This window comes from Cannabis sativa, chromosome 3, assembly GCF_029168945.1.
Source record: "Cannabis sativa cultivar Pink pepper isolate KNU-18-1 chromosome 3, ASM2916894v1, whole genome shotgun sequence".
Lineage (NCBI taxonomy): Eukaryota > Viridiplantae > Streptophyta > Magnoliopsida > Rosales > Cannabaceae > Cannabis > Cannabis sativa.
Genome location: NC_083603.1, coordinates 8361233 through 8381122, shown reverse-complemented (window position 1 = coordinate 8381122; position 19890 = coordinate 8361233).

Below are 19890 nucleotides of genomic sequence, written 5' to 3'. Positions count from 1 at the left end.
ATTTGAACATGGATTTTCTTATCCTTCGATTGTGTTCATAACAGTCTTCCACAAAGGCATGAGTATCACCTTGAATGGTGTGAGATATTACTCAAATCACCTTTGAAACAAATTTTTGAGAGAGAATACTGTGTAATTTCAAAAATTAAGATAAGAAGAAGAAGTGACATTAGGTTTTTCAATTCTCTTCTCTTTCTTTATGTAGGTATTCACATAGGGTTAGGTTTAGATGAGGGGTTTGGAATAAAGACTTGGGTTAAATCTTACTCTTAGGGCCGAATATACATATGGGTTTTAGAGTTAGATTTTTGCCATTTTATTTTAAGTAATGAAACAAAAGTGTCTTTTCTAATTTTAGCATTTTTTCTCATCTAATTATTTAAATATCAATTTTATTTTAATAATTATAAAATAAAATATAATTTAAATATATTTATTAATTAGACTCACAAAGTGTACTAATTAACAAATAAACTCTTATTTCTCTTTTCTTCTCAAAAATACTCAAACTTGGTGAAAATACTCAAATAAGACTTAGTCTATTTTTGAATTCCTATTAAATCAATTAGTTGAGTCTACAAGATGATATTATCCCAAACAATGCAGGGATCATGGGCTTATGTAACCAAGCTCCTAATAAGTAGGTCCAAAATTTACCGAGTAAATTTGTCGACTTCTTAATTCCTCCTAACTCCACTATTGATTCAGAATTACACTCCTGATTACATAGAAAACTCTATATACTAAATATAGATACGCTATGAATTATCCATTGTTACAATTTAAATAGTCAATGATCCTCTATAGACGGTTTACATTGAGTAGGGACAAATTTACTATTTTACCCTTCAATGTATTTTATTCTTAAAATACTTAGCTGCTTGTAAATGATATTTCAGTAAACTAATGTAATTACTGAAATGAACACTCTATCATTTATCGCGTTAAGCCAAGCTATAAAGAAACGATCATTTCACTTCTAATAGTTATAGATTCCATATCTATGATTAACGCTCCCACTCAATTGAACTACTAAGTTTTTAAGATGTAAGTATTGGGATGTTCCTATTAGTCAACTATAACGAACAAGTCAAAGAACCCGTATAGTATAATTAAGCTAGAACTTAACTATCTCAGGATTGAGATCAACTGACCTAAGATCAACTAAGTGACATTGACTTAAAAAATATATAATGGTAAGTTTATGATATCTTTTCCACTATCAATATTGGTCCAATCCAATGTATAGCTGATACATTCGATACTAGTTTACTTTGCTATTGACATGAAAAGGACATTCCACTTATACATGTGTAAATAAACCACATCGCTGATTATTACGTTAGTGTAAATCAAGTGTACTTATAAATCGTGGATAACTATATGTTTAGGATTTAATAAAAGTTATAATTATAATTATTTTCTACTGTATAGACAATACTATAATCATGAATAACTATATGTTTAGGATTTCATAGAAGTTATATATTAAACATATAATCATGAAATTAATCATGTGAACCATGCAACATAAAATAATTTTTGATCTTTTATTAATTAGTAAATCTGATTATATTAAAATGAGTTTTATTTAGGGTATAAAATCCCAACAACACCATACACTAGAGTAGGCGATACTCTTGTCCTGATTAAAACAAGGAAGATGTCTTTTGTCTTAACAACTTTTGTATTTTTTTTATTTAGTTAATTTGAAAAATAGATTATTTTAAAAAATAATTACAATTTTGATAATTCAAAATATATTTTTTTGAACTTTCACATAGAACTTTTATCACCCTTTGACAGTGTTTCAATGTGGCGATCCGGGGACCATTGACCTATAATTCTAAGCTCCAATAAACTAGATTTATTTATTGAATCTCATCAATCAAATAATCTTATTTATTAATTTCATGATTACTCCACTATGAATTTAGAATTGAACTCTTAGTAATTATAGAATTATATTTACTGAGTTTTACTGCAGTGTCCATTAATATAATCAATTTCAGTTATTAGCCCTCCTTGTGTCTGTTCGTATTTAGTTTTGGTTAAATTATCATTTTACCTTTATAATTCTTTCTTTATCCTTTAGTACTGTCAATTCCTAGTGAAAGTTTAATTTAAATCCAATCCAAATTTGCACACAACTTTTCAGTTCTAAAATTAACACTTAAAGAGAACCAAGATTCGATCCATTAGGAAAGTTATGATATCATAATTGTAGATCTTGTTCTCAGCCATCCACATTATTAGATTCCCAAAATAGAAGTTGTAAGAATTATATTTTCTGAGAAACTTTAATGAGTGAATCAAATAAACTAATAATATGAATAAGAGTTCATGACTACTCAGAATTTAGGCCAATCTACTACTGATCATCATTATGTTATCAATTAGATCTTTATAGTTAACGATATGTTTGATAAAGACAACTTTATTTATATTGGTCCTTGTCATATATAATCTATATTATATAACACATTTTCTTAGATGTCATGATACATCAGTAATCTGAATATAGATTACTTACACCGAATAACAGGTATTAGTGAACCGCACTAGCAACTATTGATTAAAGATTCCTAAACTTTAATATGTTGTTGATTGATTTATTCATGACTAAGTGATCTTAATTCTCCGTACCACTACAAGTCACAGTCTCATGTATGAATAAGAAATTTTTTTTCCATATTTATATATTAATTATTCAATATTAAATATCAATAATTTAACATTCATGCATATATCAAAATATTCAACTCTTATTAATAATTAGAAATATATTTACATAATTTTTAGGGCATAAACCCTAGCATTCTCCCATGTGCCCTAAAAGCAAATTGGGCATCTCCCTTAGTCCCATATTAGTTATATGACCCATAAAAGATTTTTTTTAGTAGCGTCTTTGTGAATGGAACAACCAGGTCATGTTCCGACACAATCTTCAAGATCGTCACATTACCTCTCTTCATTATATTTTTGCGTAAAATTATAAACTACGCAAGTGTACGTATCGAGCAGTACTCACGTAGGTTAGGTCAAACAACAGGAAATTAAAATTGACTACTACTTAACTAGATTTATGTTTATATTTGGTTAATCGAAATAAGATTGGAAAGAAATAAAAATAGTAAGCAAAAAAATAAAAGAAACAAGTTTTAATGTTGCTTGAATATGGATGAAAGATTAAATATATGAATCTTATTGTTTCAGTTACGTTAATGCAATTTATGAGCTTTCTTTCTTTAAGTGATGACAGATTATAGAAATAACCGCAACTCTTCTTAGACCATTAAGATCCTAAATCATATATTATATATTTGTATCTTTAAAATAAATTAACATATATACAGTAAGTACGTAACCTAAATGTCACACATGCTATGTAAATACTCTCGTTTTACATCAAAATCTATGTTTGTTCTATTAAAGCATTTTTAATATTTACTTCTCGATTTTATATAAAGATCATAAATCATATTCAAGATGGCCAGTATAAAACATGTTAAAATAAATAAGAAAAAATCACACTGATCCAGAGAAAAAAAACTAACAAATCACATTAACTAAATGAGGAAAACATCATTCAACATTCATCATATCCCTAAATTGGAAAATTAGTTCATAATCTCTAAGTGCAAATCCATAATAAAACTTGAAACAGAAATTGACATAAGAAAAATAAAAGAGAAAAGAAAGAACTAGTTGGTGATCTTGATCCTGGTCGCCACACTCGCTTCTTTTGCCTCCTTATTTGTTTCTAGGGTTCTATTTCTGAATTATTTGCTTCAAAACACGAAACCTTTTTTTAGAAAATCGTTTTTGCAACTCAGAATGGCTAAATTACAAAACTACCCAAAAATCTCATTCGTAACCTATGGTCGCGACCACATAAAGCCTAGTCATGATCATAGTACAACCTCATAAATCAATGGTTTTTCCTACTTCATAGTTGTGACCATAGTCGCAACCAGTAAATTAGTCGCGACTACGGTGTAGCTTGGTCATGACTGCCTTATGATTTTCAGCATCAATTTTCTTCAACTTTCAGCTTGTCCCGTCCTTTCGTCACTTGATAGAATTTGTACTTTAATACCTTGGGAACCTGAATGAAGGAAGGAAAGCATAAAACCATTCCAAAAAGTGATATTAAAGAATAAAAAAACTCTAAAATCAACCCAAAACTTAGGCTAAAAATAGCCTAATAAATTCTCCCAATTAAATCTTTACTCGCCTTCGAGTAAGACTAAAAACTAAAACTCAAAATTCTGACTAACAGAGAATTAACTAAGTCTTCAAACAACCAAACTACTACTACCACCTGCGAAACTTCAATCAATTAATTAAGCCAGAATTTCAATCTCAAAACTCTAACAATTAATTCGGATGCTTACTTTTAAAAACAATGTATAGATGTAGATTATTTCAATATTAAAAAACATCATAATTATTTTACTCTATCCAATCTCTCCACAGCCCAATGATCAATATACTTGCATGACTACCTCTCTCCGCTAATGTTACCAATCCTTGTTTGGAATTAAAAAAACTTCCCGGGTTATAATGTCATGGCTTAGGTAATAGGTAGATGAAAATTCATTTAGACTATATTATACCATAAGCACACTATAAATTATCAAGCACCTAAAATAAATTGCATATCCCAAAATGTGCTAAAAAATTTCAATGATTGAGAATTTCAGAACTATGAGTTCCACCATCACTTTTTTTCACTAAATATTTACTTTTCTTTTTCAAGAAAGAAGAAATATACTTCGTCTTTTTTTTTTTTTCCTTTTCTTAGTGATGTTGGAAGACAATTTTACGTTTTTTTTTTTCAAACTCATCTCAATCACCCACTTTTCCAAAAAAAAAATAAAATCACCCACATAGCTTTTCACTCTCTCAAACTTATTCCTAAGCTTATGCCATAATGTAAGGTGCATCGGGAATAGAAGCAGTGAATGGATATATTTTAGGTTTAAACAAGTGATACATTTTTTTTTCAAAAAAAAAAAAAGGCTTAGGCTCAAGTTGGTACACTAAGGATATTCACATGAAGGTGGGCTTGAAAGGCTCAAACTGTCCAAGAAAACTGTCTAAATCATATTCCTAGCGAACATTGTCAAGGATTTCGCCTCAAGATAATAAATCATGCAAGTTCTACATCATTCAAGCAATCATTCCACAAAATCAAGCAAAAAAATTATGATACAATTCAAACATTGACAATTTACATCGATACATTTTTTTTCACAAGCATCCAAATTAATTCAAAGAGTTAAAGAATCAAGCACACAATTTGAAATTTCAATCAATTCCACAAATAACAACAACAACAAAATGGACAATTGACTTAATTAATTAACAACTAAAACAAACAAACAAAACAAAATATTAAACAATGAAAATAAAAAATAAAAAATTAAGCCCCTCCCCTAAACTTAAAATATTACATTGTCCCCAATGTGACATAAAATCTAAGGGAAGAAAGATTTACCTGAGACACCCATCAAAAGGGGTTTGGTGGTGGCGGCTGATCATATGGCTGAAATTAGGATAGTACGCCAAGTAGTTGGAGTCCTCGATCCCAATGTTCATGCGAGTGATAAGAGAGTTAAGTTGAGTAACCTGACTCTCATTAAAAAGACTCTTTTGTGCCATATAATTCTCCACATGATTATTCTGTTTGATAATATAATTGAGCTAGGTATGCATGTATTGCATTCCCAAATCAATAGGACCAAGAAATTGCTATGGCATCTCCTCGTCCTCATTCTCTTCTTGCCAGTAGGGCGCCTCCTTTCTTGTTGTTAGGCTTTAGGTGGAGGTTGCCCATAGGGACGTGGATTCTTGAGTCAATTCACCATGCTTACATCAATTTTCCACTGAGGTTGCACTTTATTGTCATAGGGAAGTTGCTTAACGCCATAAGTTCCACAAAGATTGGTGATGACTCCAGCCAAACCAATTCCACCACCCGTGGCACCTTGAACCATCATATCAAAGCTTTGACGTATGATTAGCCTCTCGAGATTGAGCCTAATCATATCAGGATTAAGATCATTTGATCTAGGATCAACTAGGCGATATTGACTTGAATAGATATTACGGTAAGTTTAATAAATCTAAGTCAAAGTTCAATATCGGTCCCTTCCGATGCATACTCCATGCATCCAACCTGAGCTTTACTTTAACCAATGCTCTGGAAAGAACATAGCATTTCTCCAAATGCAAGTAAACTCTGTTGTAGATTATCATATCAGTAAAACCCTGTGTCTGATAAATCTAGGAATCTTTATTCACATAGTCATGTTTACTTTCCAAAATGTTGACGACACAATAAACAGGATCAAGTATGTGAAAAGGGTTTCAGATGAATTTATAAATCAAATAGACAAGCAATTGACAAGATGAACTAAAACATACTTCTGTTTCTTTATTGATGTTGAATAAAATGGATTACATTGAAATGGAGTTTTATTTAGGGCATAAAACCCAACAGTCTGTTCATTGGGACATTATAAGTATAATCAATCCCTTGGTCTTCAATATATGGCCTATTCTTTAAAAGGAGGAACCTATCTTGAGCTTCTTCACTAACAAACCTATTCTTATCAAACACTGGCCTTGAGGTGGCTCGAGGAGGATTGGATGAGGAACAACCCGCTTCATTCACCCTTGATCTTTTTAGACCCATTATCACAATCAACAATTGACTTTTTCACACACTAAAATTTCTCTAAAAATTTTGACACCATTTCCTTTTAATTTTTCACTTCCTGATGTCACAAAATTTCACAAAGTCACAACAAACCAATATCCAATAACACCAATATAGTCCATAAAATCTACAAATAAATTCACATTTCCCCAAATATAATCTTCAAAATCTTCAAACTAATAGAAAAACTAAATCAATTAAATAGTTCTTTATAATAATACTTACTAGTGAAGAGACCATTAAAGAACCACCATTATTGATAAATCTTGAAAAGTTGAAGATTGAAGATGATGAATGGTAATTTTCAAATTTGAGTGAGGGAGTGATTTAGGGTGTGATTATTGTGGAAAAAGAAAGTTTGATGAAGAATAATGTGTTTGGGTTTGATTGGAAGTGAAAGATTAGTGATGAGATGAAGAAATTTGAAATTTTTAGAGAGAGGTGGTTGTACAACTAAGAATTGTGTGGGAAGTGGTTATGAGATTAAAATTAGATGAAGAGGCGATTAAGAGTTAATTAGATTTTTAAAGGCTCTTTAGGGTTCACTTGCGTTCAGTGGTCGCGACCACAAAAATTGTGGCCGCAACCATAGTGTATTGGCCAAAATCGAGTTTTTTACCCATGATCCCTGGTCGCGACTTCATAATGGCCTAGTTGCGACTAGGAAATTTGTCACAACCATGGATTAGTTTGGTCGCGACCACTGGAAGGTCAAAATTTTCCTTGTTTCTCTGTAACCTCTAGGGTCACGACCATAGAATTTGCTAGTCGCGACCACTATAGTGGTCGAAAAAAAATATTTTTTCGACTTTTCACGCTTTGCATGGTTCTAAATTTACACAAAAACTTCTACAAATCAAAGAAAAAAATTAAAAAGCTAAAAATGAATTAATTGCAAATGTCTCGAACTTAATTAAAGTAATAAACAACTTCGGGTGCCTCCCAAGAGCGTTGTTGTTATCATCATATAGACTTGGCTTGGTCAATTTGACCACCCAAGTAGAGCTTTAACCGTTGATCATTAAGTTTGAAAGTCTCTATCTTCTCGCCTTTGAGTTCCACCGCTCCATATGGGAATACTCTGACCACCGTAAAAGGTCCGAACCACCTTGACTTCAACTTACCAGGAAACAGTTTTAATCTCGAATTAAATAATAACACTTCTTGTCCGAGTTGAATCTCTTTTCTGACCAAGATCTGTCATGCCACTTATTGGTCCTCTCTTTGTAGATCTTGGCATTCTCGTAGGCATCGTTTCAAAATTCTTCCAACTCATTCAACTGCAGCAATCTATTTTCATTTTCATGCCAAATCCATATTCAGGGTCTTCATGGCCCAAAAAGCCTTATGCTCTAACTCTACTGGAAGATGACAGGTTTTCCCAAAATCTAACCTATATGGTGACATACCAATATGTGTTTTAAATGGAGTTTTGTAAGCCCATAAAACATCATCTAGTTCTTCACCCAATCCTTTTGGGAATGTTGCACTCTTTTCTCCAAAATCAACTTGTATGTTGTGGGAAGTCATATTGTTGTGTGGATGTCCTCATTAATTTATCTTTGAGAACGTCCTTATATCTATGGTGGGGGTAGTATCATCTACCCCTTCGACTAGCTTGCCTGTAGGTGTTGTTTATCCTACTTATGAAGGTGTTTGTCCATCGTTTTTCCTTCTTGGAGACATCCATCTTACTCAAGCTAGAGGTAATGGTGACCGTTTGACTTCTATTCTGAAGGCCATGGCCACCGTTCATGATTAACGGTCTCCTCAACGGTCATGATTTTATATATTTTTCATTAATTCAGTCCTGGTATTTTTCGTGCCACGTGTTGCTACTCTTGATACGTCATCATCGTTAAAATTTGGGTAAACATAAGTGATATGTGATGATGATATTTTTTTTTTCAAAATATAAGATTAATTTTGATTGCGGTTAATTAATAGAAGTTTTAACTTTTTTTTTTTTTGGTGTTAGATTTTTTTTATTTTTGAAAATAAAAAATTTAATGTGTTACATAAAATTACATATATTAAATAATGTTGGCCCTCAAAAATTATATAGATCACTGGTTAAAAATATATATATTTTTTATATATAAATTAGAATATTTTCTTGCTGTAAATAGATTATTATTTTATTTTATTTTTCTCTTTTTTTTTGAGGAAAAATGGTAACTTTATTAATAAGAAGATTCAACCATTACAATAGAAAGAAAATCAGCAGGAATATTATTCTCGCTAAAAATACGATCTGAATACAAACAAGAGCTACGAGCAAGACAATGTGCAGCTTTATTTACAGAACGTTTAACAAAATTAATTATAACTAGCGGCAAATCGGCCATAAGAGAACGACAAGCCGCCACTTGAAGGCCAAAAGAAGAAGGAATGCACCATACTTTGGATTGCCTGAACAACAACCAAAGAATATCGGTACATATAAAATACACTTATACATATAAAATATATAATTGTCTTGTATCATGAGCTCACGTGGTACATTTAGAATGATCAACATTATTCATATAATATGTTAGACTAGTCTTCTATGACCAAGAATTTATGCATTAGTTGCCCATTAAATACAGTCAAAAATACAAAATATTGAAAAGAAGGAAGTGAACGTCAGGCTCAAATTGTTTATCATGAGAAGAGGGTTTTGTAGAGTCTTTAGTCATCCACAATTTCAAACATGTAAAAATAATATTTATGAGAGTGATAGAGACATTATACTACAACAAAAATCTCCTTAAAAGTTTTTTTTTTTTTTGGTGGTTGAACTTCGATTTTAAGAAAATTTGGAACCTAAGGTGTTTTAGGCAAAACGAAAGGGGTCGAAGAAACCGAATTTATTGTGAATCGATAACTTCTATGACTTCGGTTATTAGTAAATAACTGAAACCATAATCTATGTTATTTACGATTATTTGCTAATAACCGAAATTATAGGTCATTTTTTTTATTTTTTTATATATTTTTTATTTTAATTTCATTTCGATGGGAGAATAATCAATATAGAGAGAGTCTGATTTAGCCCGATCACAAATCTAAAAATAACAATTTTTCTTTTTATAAAAAAACCACCATATAGATCTGATTTGGATGCAAATACCACCAGCAAACCAAAAAAAAAATTGGTAAGAAATAATAGAAAAACCAAAAGATGACAAAGGAAAAAAAAATGAGACCTTCTATGGTGGTTGGGTGTGTTAGAATATGGGATAAGGTGAATGAGGTTTTATCTCAAAATCAATTGACAATGGGAGGAGTAACTTATTCCTCTTATATATTATATTATCTTTCCACACATTAGCAATGTAGGACTATCTAACATCTCCCTCAAGATAGTAGCTATTTTATTTGCTAACCATCTTGGACGACTCGATCATAAGCAGGTCTTTTTTTAGCTCACTATCCCTAATCACAAAGGACTCTTTTTTGCTCTACTTTTTGGATCGGTATTTTTATGGTGGTTCTTTTTATTTTTTGGCTCACTATTCCCGAATCACAAGTGGCTTTTTTGACTTTGGCTCTTTGATCAATTATTTTGGATGTTTTTTGGTGGCTCAATTTTTTTTTTGGCTCTACTAAGATCGATTTTTTTTTTGGTCGGATAGTCGTGAAGTTTTTTTTTTTGTTCTGATACCATGTTAGAATATGGGATAAGGTGAATAGGGTTCCATCTCAAAACCAATTAGCGATGGGAGAAGTAGCTCATTCCTTTTATATATTCTATTATCTTTCCACACATTAGCGATGTGGGACTATCTAATAGGGTGTTGTCGATGCTATGGCTCGTTGCTCGCGGTGGTGGTTGGGTTGAACGAGCACTGAGAGAGAGAGAGAGAGAGAGAGAGAGAGAGAGAGAGAGAGAGAGAGAGAGAGAGAGAGAGAGAGAGAGAGAGAGAGAATGAGGGGTGGCCACTGAGAACATGTTAGGGTTTTATCAACTTCGGCCTATTTAAAAATGCATGCACTATAATTTCGATTATTTGAAAATAACCAAAGGCATGCATAGGGTACACTTAATACCTTATGGCTTCGGCCATAGAATGCCCGAGAGATACTACTAGAATAGACTATGTCTTTATTTTTTTTAATTAAAAAAATCCATAATTAAAGTCTAATTAATAATATTGTAGTAGTGCTTCTACAAAAAATACTATTCCCAATAGTGAATGCGATGATCAATGTTATCATTTTTAGTCATTGTATATATTGTTATTGTTATATTATACATAGTTGTTATTATTTTAAATTATTGTTATTGTTACACAGTTATCGTTTCTAGTTATTATATACTTAAAAAACAGAAAAAAATAATTTGAAAGTACAATGGGAAAATTTGCAAAAAAAAAAATGTAATTTCTCCATTGCCAAAAGTTACGTGTCAGAATATTGTATTGTGAACATTGTCCCACATAGAATAAATAGTAGAGAATTGAGCCATGTATAAGAACATGTGCTACTCCACTCATTGCCAATTGGTTTTGAAATGGAACCCCATAATTCTCAATAAGCTCTCAGAGGTATATTCCTTACAGGCATCTGATACGGTTCAAGATTGGTTGTCCCACATAGAGTAAATGGTAGAAAATTAAGCCATATATAAGAACATGAGCAACTCCATTCATTGTCAATTAATTTTAAATTGGGACCGACCGATGCAATCACTTGTTTCCGTCGATCGACATTCTAAACTGACACATTATATGGTCCCAATTTTATGGCGGTCTCGCCTGTATCACATATGCATCAGTTTTAGAAACCGATGGTAAATTTAATATTTGGACGGAAATAGAGTAATATTGTAGTAGCATTGTGAAATATACAACACTGTTACAGAAACATAAAAATATTATTGAGAGAGAGAGACTATATGTATATATTTATAGACTATAAATATAGGGGATAGCTATATTGTATCCATTGTTAGGAATAATGACTGAACAAGATGCTGGATATATATGACAATTATAATAATGTTGGACATATGACAAACTCTGTGCAACTATGTAAACTTGTTTGACCTTTTAGTTGGCTTTGCTCAATCACTCATTTTATTTTCTTTTCATTTCAACATTACAACTCATGCATGCATGTATATATGATTCATAAATATAATATTTATTAGAATATTCAAGTGAAGCTTACCATTACTACCAAGATCATCACTTGATGACTTTTTTACAATTCATTAAATATCTATTAGGATTATTACAGAATTGGGTTCTTTTACTGTCTTAGGTTGTTTGACTGTTACTTACAGTTATTAGTTATTGTCCTACCGTTATTTCGGTTAGTTATTTCTGTTACAATAGCTACCCTTTAGCTATGATATTTCAGCCTTAATGTCGGTTTCTCCATGTATATATATTGGTGTTCTTCTTCATTTGTAACTAAGCAGATTGTATTTTTCATTCATTCAGTAAATAAACTTTTTCCTTTTCCTCTGTTTTCTCTGTTTCGTGTTATGGTATCAGAGCGGGAAAGTATGCTTTCCCACTTCTGAACTAATCGCTTCCGCTTTCCTGCCTGAGCCGTGTCTTCTTCTCCGGCAAAGGTGGTGCTCATCCAAAGCTGGTGATCCAGTTTTTCTCTCTCTGACGATTTTCCCTTCGTCTTTTCTTTCAAGATCCTTAGTTCTTCTCCTCTATTCCTACTATGTCTAATAATGATCAAGAAGCAAGGACTGAAACAAGAGATCCTACTCCCATTGTTACCCACAGCAAATTGTCGATCAAGGTAGCCATAGTATCCAGCTGCAAGGATCAAGAAATCCACTTGAAGACCCCTCGGATCCATACTACCTACATCATGGTGATAATCCTGGAAACATTCTTGTTTCTCAGCCACTAACGGGACAAGACAATTATATTTCATGGAGCCGTGCGATGCAACTAGCAATTTCAGTCAAGAACAAGCTAGGATTCCTAGACGGTTCTATCCCTAAACCTCCTCTTACTGAATTCAATCTTTATAATGCATGGATTAGGAATAATAACATAGTTATATCTTGGATCCTTAATTCTGTGTCTAAAGAAATTTCCTCTAGTTTGTTGTATGATGAATCTGCAGCTGCGATTTGGACAGACCTTAAGATTCGTTTCCACCAAAGAAATGGTCCTCACATTTACAATCTGAGAAAAGGTTTGATGAATCTCAGGCAAGAGAATCAAACCATCAGCATGTATTACACTAAACTAAAGACAATATGGGAAGAACTATCAAACTATAGGCCTAGCTGTACATGCAATGGCTGTACTTGTGGTGGTGTGAAAAAGCTTCAAGAACACCACCACATGGAGTACATAATGTCTTTCTTAATGGGATTGTCTGATAATTTCACTCAAATCCGAAGTAGTATACTGCTGATGGACCCTTTACCTGAAGCCAATCGGGTTTTTCACTTGGTCACTCAAGAAGAAAATCAAAAGGGAAATCAAGGCAATGGAAATGATTCAAACAATGCTAACTTGGCTTTTGCTTTTCAGAATGACAAGAATGCTACATCTAAGTCTGATTCACAAGGAAACAAGAACCATCCTCCAAGAAAGAATCGGCCATTCTGCACTCATTGCAACATACATGGCCATACAATTGAAAAATGCTACAAAATCCATGGTTATCCCCCAGGATTCAAGAACAACAGATCGAAGGATGCAGCAACTAACCAAGTACAGGCCCATGCTGACTCGAATCCTTCAAATGAAGAAAGCCACACCCTACTGCCTCAACTCAGTATGTCCCAATATCAGCAACTGCTGAATCTTTTAGCTAACCAATCGAACAACATACCTGCTACTGATCCCAATTCATCCTCGGGAGCAACAGGTATTATCTTGTCCAATCACTATCACAATCCTAAAAACGAATCTTGGATAATAGATTCGGGGGCTACAAGACATATTTGCAACAACATTAAGAGTTTTCAATATGTTTGTTCCATCCCTAAAGTCAGGTTAATTCTACCAAATAATGAGTTTATTTTTGTCCAACAAAGTGGCCCTATTGTTGTTAACAAAGATCTGGTTTTGACTAATGTTCTTTATGCACCAAGTTTCAAATATAACATTATCTCTGTGAGTAGTCTAACCAACTGCAACTCTATCAATGTTAATTTTACTGCTAACGATTTTTACATACAGGACAAACTCCATCTGAGGGAGATTGGCAGAGGTAGCAACAGCAGTGGTTTGTACACTTTGGATAATGCCAGATCTGAAAGTGTTCTATCAGTCAATGCCGACTTATGGCACTCTAGATTAGGACATTTATCCCAGAAAAGATTGGCTCTGTTGAGCAATCAATTGAATTGTGCTGTTAATACTCTACATAAACATGCTCCTTGTTATGTTTGTCCTTTGGCCAAACAAAGAAAATTACATTTTCCTAATAAGAATTCATTTGCAAATAACAGATTTGATCTTGTTCATTGTGATACATGGGGTCCCTATCATATCCCATCTCATTCAAATTTCAAGTATTTTCTCACTCTAGTAGATGATCACACTAGATTCACTTGGATTTATCTTATGCAACAAAAATCTGAAGTTGCTAGCATTGTGCCACAATTTATTTCTTATGTTCAAACCCAATTTCATTGCACCATCAAGCGATTTAGATCTGACAATGCACCTGAATTGGTTTTCAAAGATCTTTTTGCTAAACTTGGTATATTGCATGACTTCACTTGCATAGAGACACCTGAACAAAATGCTATAGCTGAAAGAAAACATCAGCACTTATTAAATGTTGCTCGGGCTCTCTATTTTCAAGCAAATATGCCAATCAAGTTTTGGTCTGAATGTATTATGACAGCAACTTTTCTAATAAACCGCACTCCTACCCCTCTTCTCAAAAATAAGACACCCTATGAACTTTTATTTGGCACTACACCAGATTATACTAATCTAAGAAATTTTGGTTGTCTTGTTTTTGCATCTACACTCACGGCTCATAGAACTAAATTTGCTCCTCGGGCTAAACCATGTGTTTTCTTAGGCTATCCACAAGGTGTCAAGGGATATAAACTCTATGACTTAAATAGCAATCAAATTTTCATTTCAAGAAATGTGATCTTTCATGAAAACATTTACCCCTTCCAAAAGCTAAATAATGATACTGATCACATTGACCCTTTCTCTCATATGGTGTTTCCCTCTAGTCTTGTTTCTAACACACCCGTGAGTGATTTCCCTGTAGATAACAGACAGACCATCAACACAGATGACAACTCTCGAGATCAAACTGCTACACCAGAACAAATTCCTCCTATTTCTGTCATACCAGATCACAACACCAGCACAGACAACAACATCGACCTACCTGCCACTAATGAAGTTCCTCTTCGAAGAACTACTAGGCAGACAAAACCCCCTGCATACTTGAGGGATTATGAATGCAACTCTATTTTACAAGACCAATCATCAACACCTCACCCTCTTAGTAAGTTTATTACTTATGAAAAATTATCTGCTACTCATCGAGCTTTTATTCTTGCTGTCACAGCTCTTTTTGAACCTCAGAATTACAAACAAGCAAGTCAACACAAAATATGGAACCAGGCAATGCAAACCGAGATATATGCTCTATTGAAAAATAAGACATGGACTTATGTCAAGCTTCCACCAAACAAGAGAGCTATAGGATGCAAATGGGTATACAAGATAAAATACAATAGTGATGGGAGTGTTGAAAGATGCAAAGCAAGATTAGTTGCACAAGGTTTTTCTCAACAAGAAGGTCTCGACTTCTTTGATACTTTCTCACCTGTAGCCAAGATGGTTACATTCAAACTCATCCTTGCCATATCTGCAATTCAAAAATGGCACACCCTACAAATTGACATAAACAACGCGTTCCTAAACGGCGATTTAAATGAAGAAGTATACATGGTTATTCCACCAGGCTTAACTCCCCCAAACACAGATGGTGATGCATCAACTTTAGTTTGCAAGTTGCATAAATCGATCTACGGCTTGAAGCAATCTTCGAGGCAGTGGTACACCAAACTTTCAGATGCTCTTATCATGGAAGGATTTCAACAATCTCAAGCCGACTATACCCTATTCACTAAAGGGACAGGACCTACATTCATTGCACTATTAGTTTATGTCGACGACATCATCATAGCAGGTCCCAACCTTGCTCTATTGCACCAATTACAAGCTGCTCTTCACAAACAATTCAAATTAAAGGCCCTGGGACCCGTTAAATACTTTCTTGGTTTCGAAATCGCACGCTCTACTGAAGGTATTTTCTTATCTCAAAGAAAATACACTTTACAACTCCTCACTGATACAGGTTTTACGGGTAGCAAACCTGCTAAAACCCCAATGGATCCAAGGACTAAGCTCACTGACAATGAAGGCACACCTCTAGACGATCCTTCTGCTTATCGTCAACTGATTGGCCGTTTGTTATATCTCACCCTTTCCAGGCCTGATATCACATATACTGTCAATGCCCTGAGCCAATTTATGTCAGCACCCCGAACTCCTCACATGCAAGCCGTTCATCACTTACTTCGGTATCTAAAAAGGTGCCCCGGACAAGGTTTATTATACAGTTCCAGTTCATCCTTACACCTTCGAGGATTCTCAGACTCGGACTGGGCTTCTTGTCCTACAACACGACGATCAACATCTGGTTTTTGCCTCTTCATAGGAGACTGTTTAATCTCCTGGAAAACCAAGAAACAAACAACAATCTCTCGCAGTTCTGCTGAAGCAGAGTACAGAGCACTAGCGGCTGCTAGCAGTGAAGTTACATGGGTTCAATACTTGCTCAATGACTTACAGATCCCTCAAAAGGCTCCTGCATTCCTCTATTGTGACAACCAGTCCGCCATACACATTGCCAACAACCCCACCTTCCACGAACGCACCAAACACATAGAGTTAGACTGTCATTTCATCAGGGACAAGATCAAAGCTTCTGCACTTCGACTCATCCCTGTAAATACCACTCTACAACTTGCAGACGCCTTCACCAAACCTCTTCCATCCACAATTCTGGCCTCTCATATCCGTAAGATGTCTGTATATGACATATACAGTCCATCTTAAGGGGGGAATATTAGGATTATTACAGAATTGGGTTCTTTTACTGTCTTAGGTTGTTTGACTGTTACTTACAGTTATTAGTTATTGTCCTACCGTTATTTCGGTTAGTTATTTCTGTTACAATAGCTACCCTTTAGCTATGATATTTCAGCCTTAATGTCGGTTTCTCCATGTATATATATTGGTGTTCTTCTTCATTTGTAACTAAGCAGATTGTATTTTTCATTCATTCAGTAAATAAACTTTTTCCTTTTCCTCTGTTTTCTCTGTTTCGTGTTAATATCTTTTGACTTTACTAGAAAGGAAAAGACCTATATATATATATATATATGTACAAGTTAACTGCATGGTTTGTACGTGCTTTGTAGGTTGATGTAGAACAAACTTTTGTCTTGTGTGGCCAACGTATATAAATTATCCAACAACTCATTTCTTAACACTAACTCTTGGTTACTAGAGCATACCTCTTCTCTATAAATAATTCAAAATAAATTACAATTTTTTTTTCTTTTTTATGTATTTAATAAACTAAGCTTTTTATGTTACACCATTTTCTTCTAGTTTTTTTTCTTTAATATCATTTAAATATTATATTTTTAGTATGTTATGATTATTAATATGTTATAATTCAAAATAATTAAATTAATTTTTTTTAAATATAAATTTAGAGTAATAAATAATAATGTGAGTAGCTAATATATCATTGCTCTAAATATATATATACGTAAAATTTATCATTAATACACTCATAATTAATATATGTAAAATATATTATATATAATACACATAATAATTAATAAGTACATATATCAAGTGTCGGTTGGTTTACACCATCTCTAATAAATGATGTAAATTTATGTTAAATTTGACTCATAATATATTGGAAAGCTTGAATTTGACAATCCATTAGCTTTAAAATTAATTTAAAAAACTAACAAAACATTTTTTATTGAAAATGTATAAAAATTTCATTAAAATGTATAAATATACTGTAAATAAATAATTAATTATATTAATGAGCGAAAAAAAAAAGTAATTTTTTTTTTTTTGATGTGGTGATCAATAGAGTCATACAAAAATAACAAAGTAGTAATTTATAAACGGCGGTGGAACTTCCTCGAATCAGGATAGCTCATCGTTTAATTGAAGGACATATTTTGTCAAATCATGAGCTAGTTGTCGAATTCTGATCACGAGCCATATGAGATAAAATTGCCTTTAAAAATGTAATATTTATATTGTGGTGTATTATATATACCACACTACCAATAAATTTAAATTAATTTTATAAAAATGGGCTAAAAAATACATGCACCACTTTTATAGCACTCTATAAGAAATACACTCAATGTACTTGTAATGATATATAATAGTGATGCAATGAAATTATAATAATGGGAATACTATGGATCTATGATGTTTGGTTTATCATTTTGAAATAAATATTAGTTTGTTAATTATGTGAAAATTGTGAATGGAATGGAATATAAATAATATATTAATGAAACTATCCTTGCTTTTAATTTAGCAAAATGAGAGACAAAATGGTAGTATATAGTATTTTTTTTTATTATAAATCTATAAATGCAATCACTATTCATTATATATATATCTATATATTTGATTGTAATCACATTTCACTGAATGAGTGAAATACTCCTTACAGTGTAAAAGTATTTACAGTCACAAGTTAAAGATAATAAAAAGCAAACATCCCGTAACTTTTAATCCCATTAAATTAAGTTAGTGTTACATTACTAATGTGTATAGAAATAAACTGTTATATATAAAATAATAAAAAAACTCAATTCTCTTATTGCCAATTAATTTTAAAATAAAATCTTATTAACCTTATTCCAAATTCTAACTAAGCGAGATTACACCAAACTATAAGCCCACTAATTAATATATTCACTACAAAATAATTTATGAGTTGAAATTTTATAAACACTAAATTTTCAATTTGTCATTGCTGAGAATATATAACTTTTTTTAAATACTTTATATTTTTTAAAGTTTCCAGATGTTTTCTCACATATATATGGAAAAAATTCCCATACATAATTTCTTTAAAAGTCATATTTTTGCTATAAAAACTCATAAAATATAAGATTTTTTTTTTTTTTTGACATTGATTATAGCCTCGAAATAATCCACATCGTTGGAGGCTGTAGTTAGTTTTGAAAAATATAAGATATTAGATATGCAAATAAGTAAAAAAAAAAAATTAAATATAGTTCATTTAGCATAAATTGTGCTCTATTGGTGCACCAAAATTTAATACAAACTTGGCATATAATAAATATTGTGTCAAATGATACAAAATTTGTAAATGCACACTTTTTTTTTTACTTCTATACTATTTTTATTATATTATTAATATATTTATCTATTAACAGATATTTTTATTTTCTGCAAAAGAAAATTAATATAATTAACTATAACATTAAAGGAGTTCTAATTGCATCCAAAAAGAAAAAAAAAATAATAAGTACACTCATTATTAAAAAAATTAAAATTAAATAATTTTTAAAATTACACTTAATATTTTTTTAAAAAAAAATTCCTCACATTATTTTATGTTAATTTAATACTTATTTTAATTTTATTTTCATATTTTTTCTAAATCATATATAATTTTTTTTTTATTTTATTTTCTAAAAAAAATTCATATAGTTTTTTATTTTAATTATTTTGTCATCATATTTAAAATATAATTTATTTTTATTTGATAGATATAGTTTTTAAGAATATGAATTGGAATAAATAAGTTTAAAAAGTTTAGTACAATTAAAGATATAAATTTTATATAAAATAAAAAGTATTATAATTGGATGTTTTTAGAAATTTTTTAAGTGCAAATAAAATTTTCCTAACATTAAATTATAAACTATATTTATTGTTTTTATTAGTAAAATAATAATAATAAAATTGTTATTAATTTCTATTTTTAGTAAAAATATTAATTAATTAAATATTAAATTTTACAAAAATACAACATAAATACAAATTAAAAGACCGTAATTTTTGTAAATAAAATCAGAAAAATTATACAAATATTTAAAATTTTGTATGATCATAATTTTGTAATTT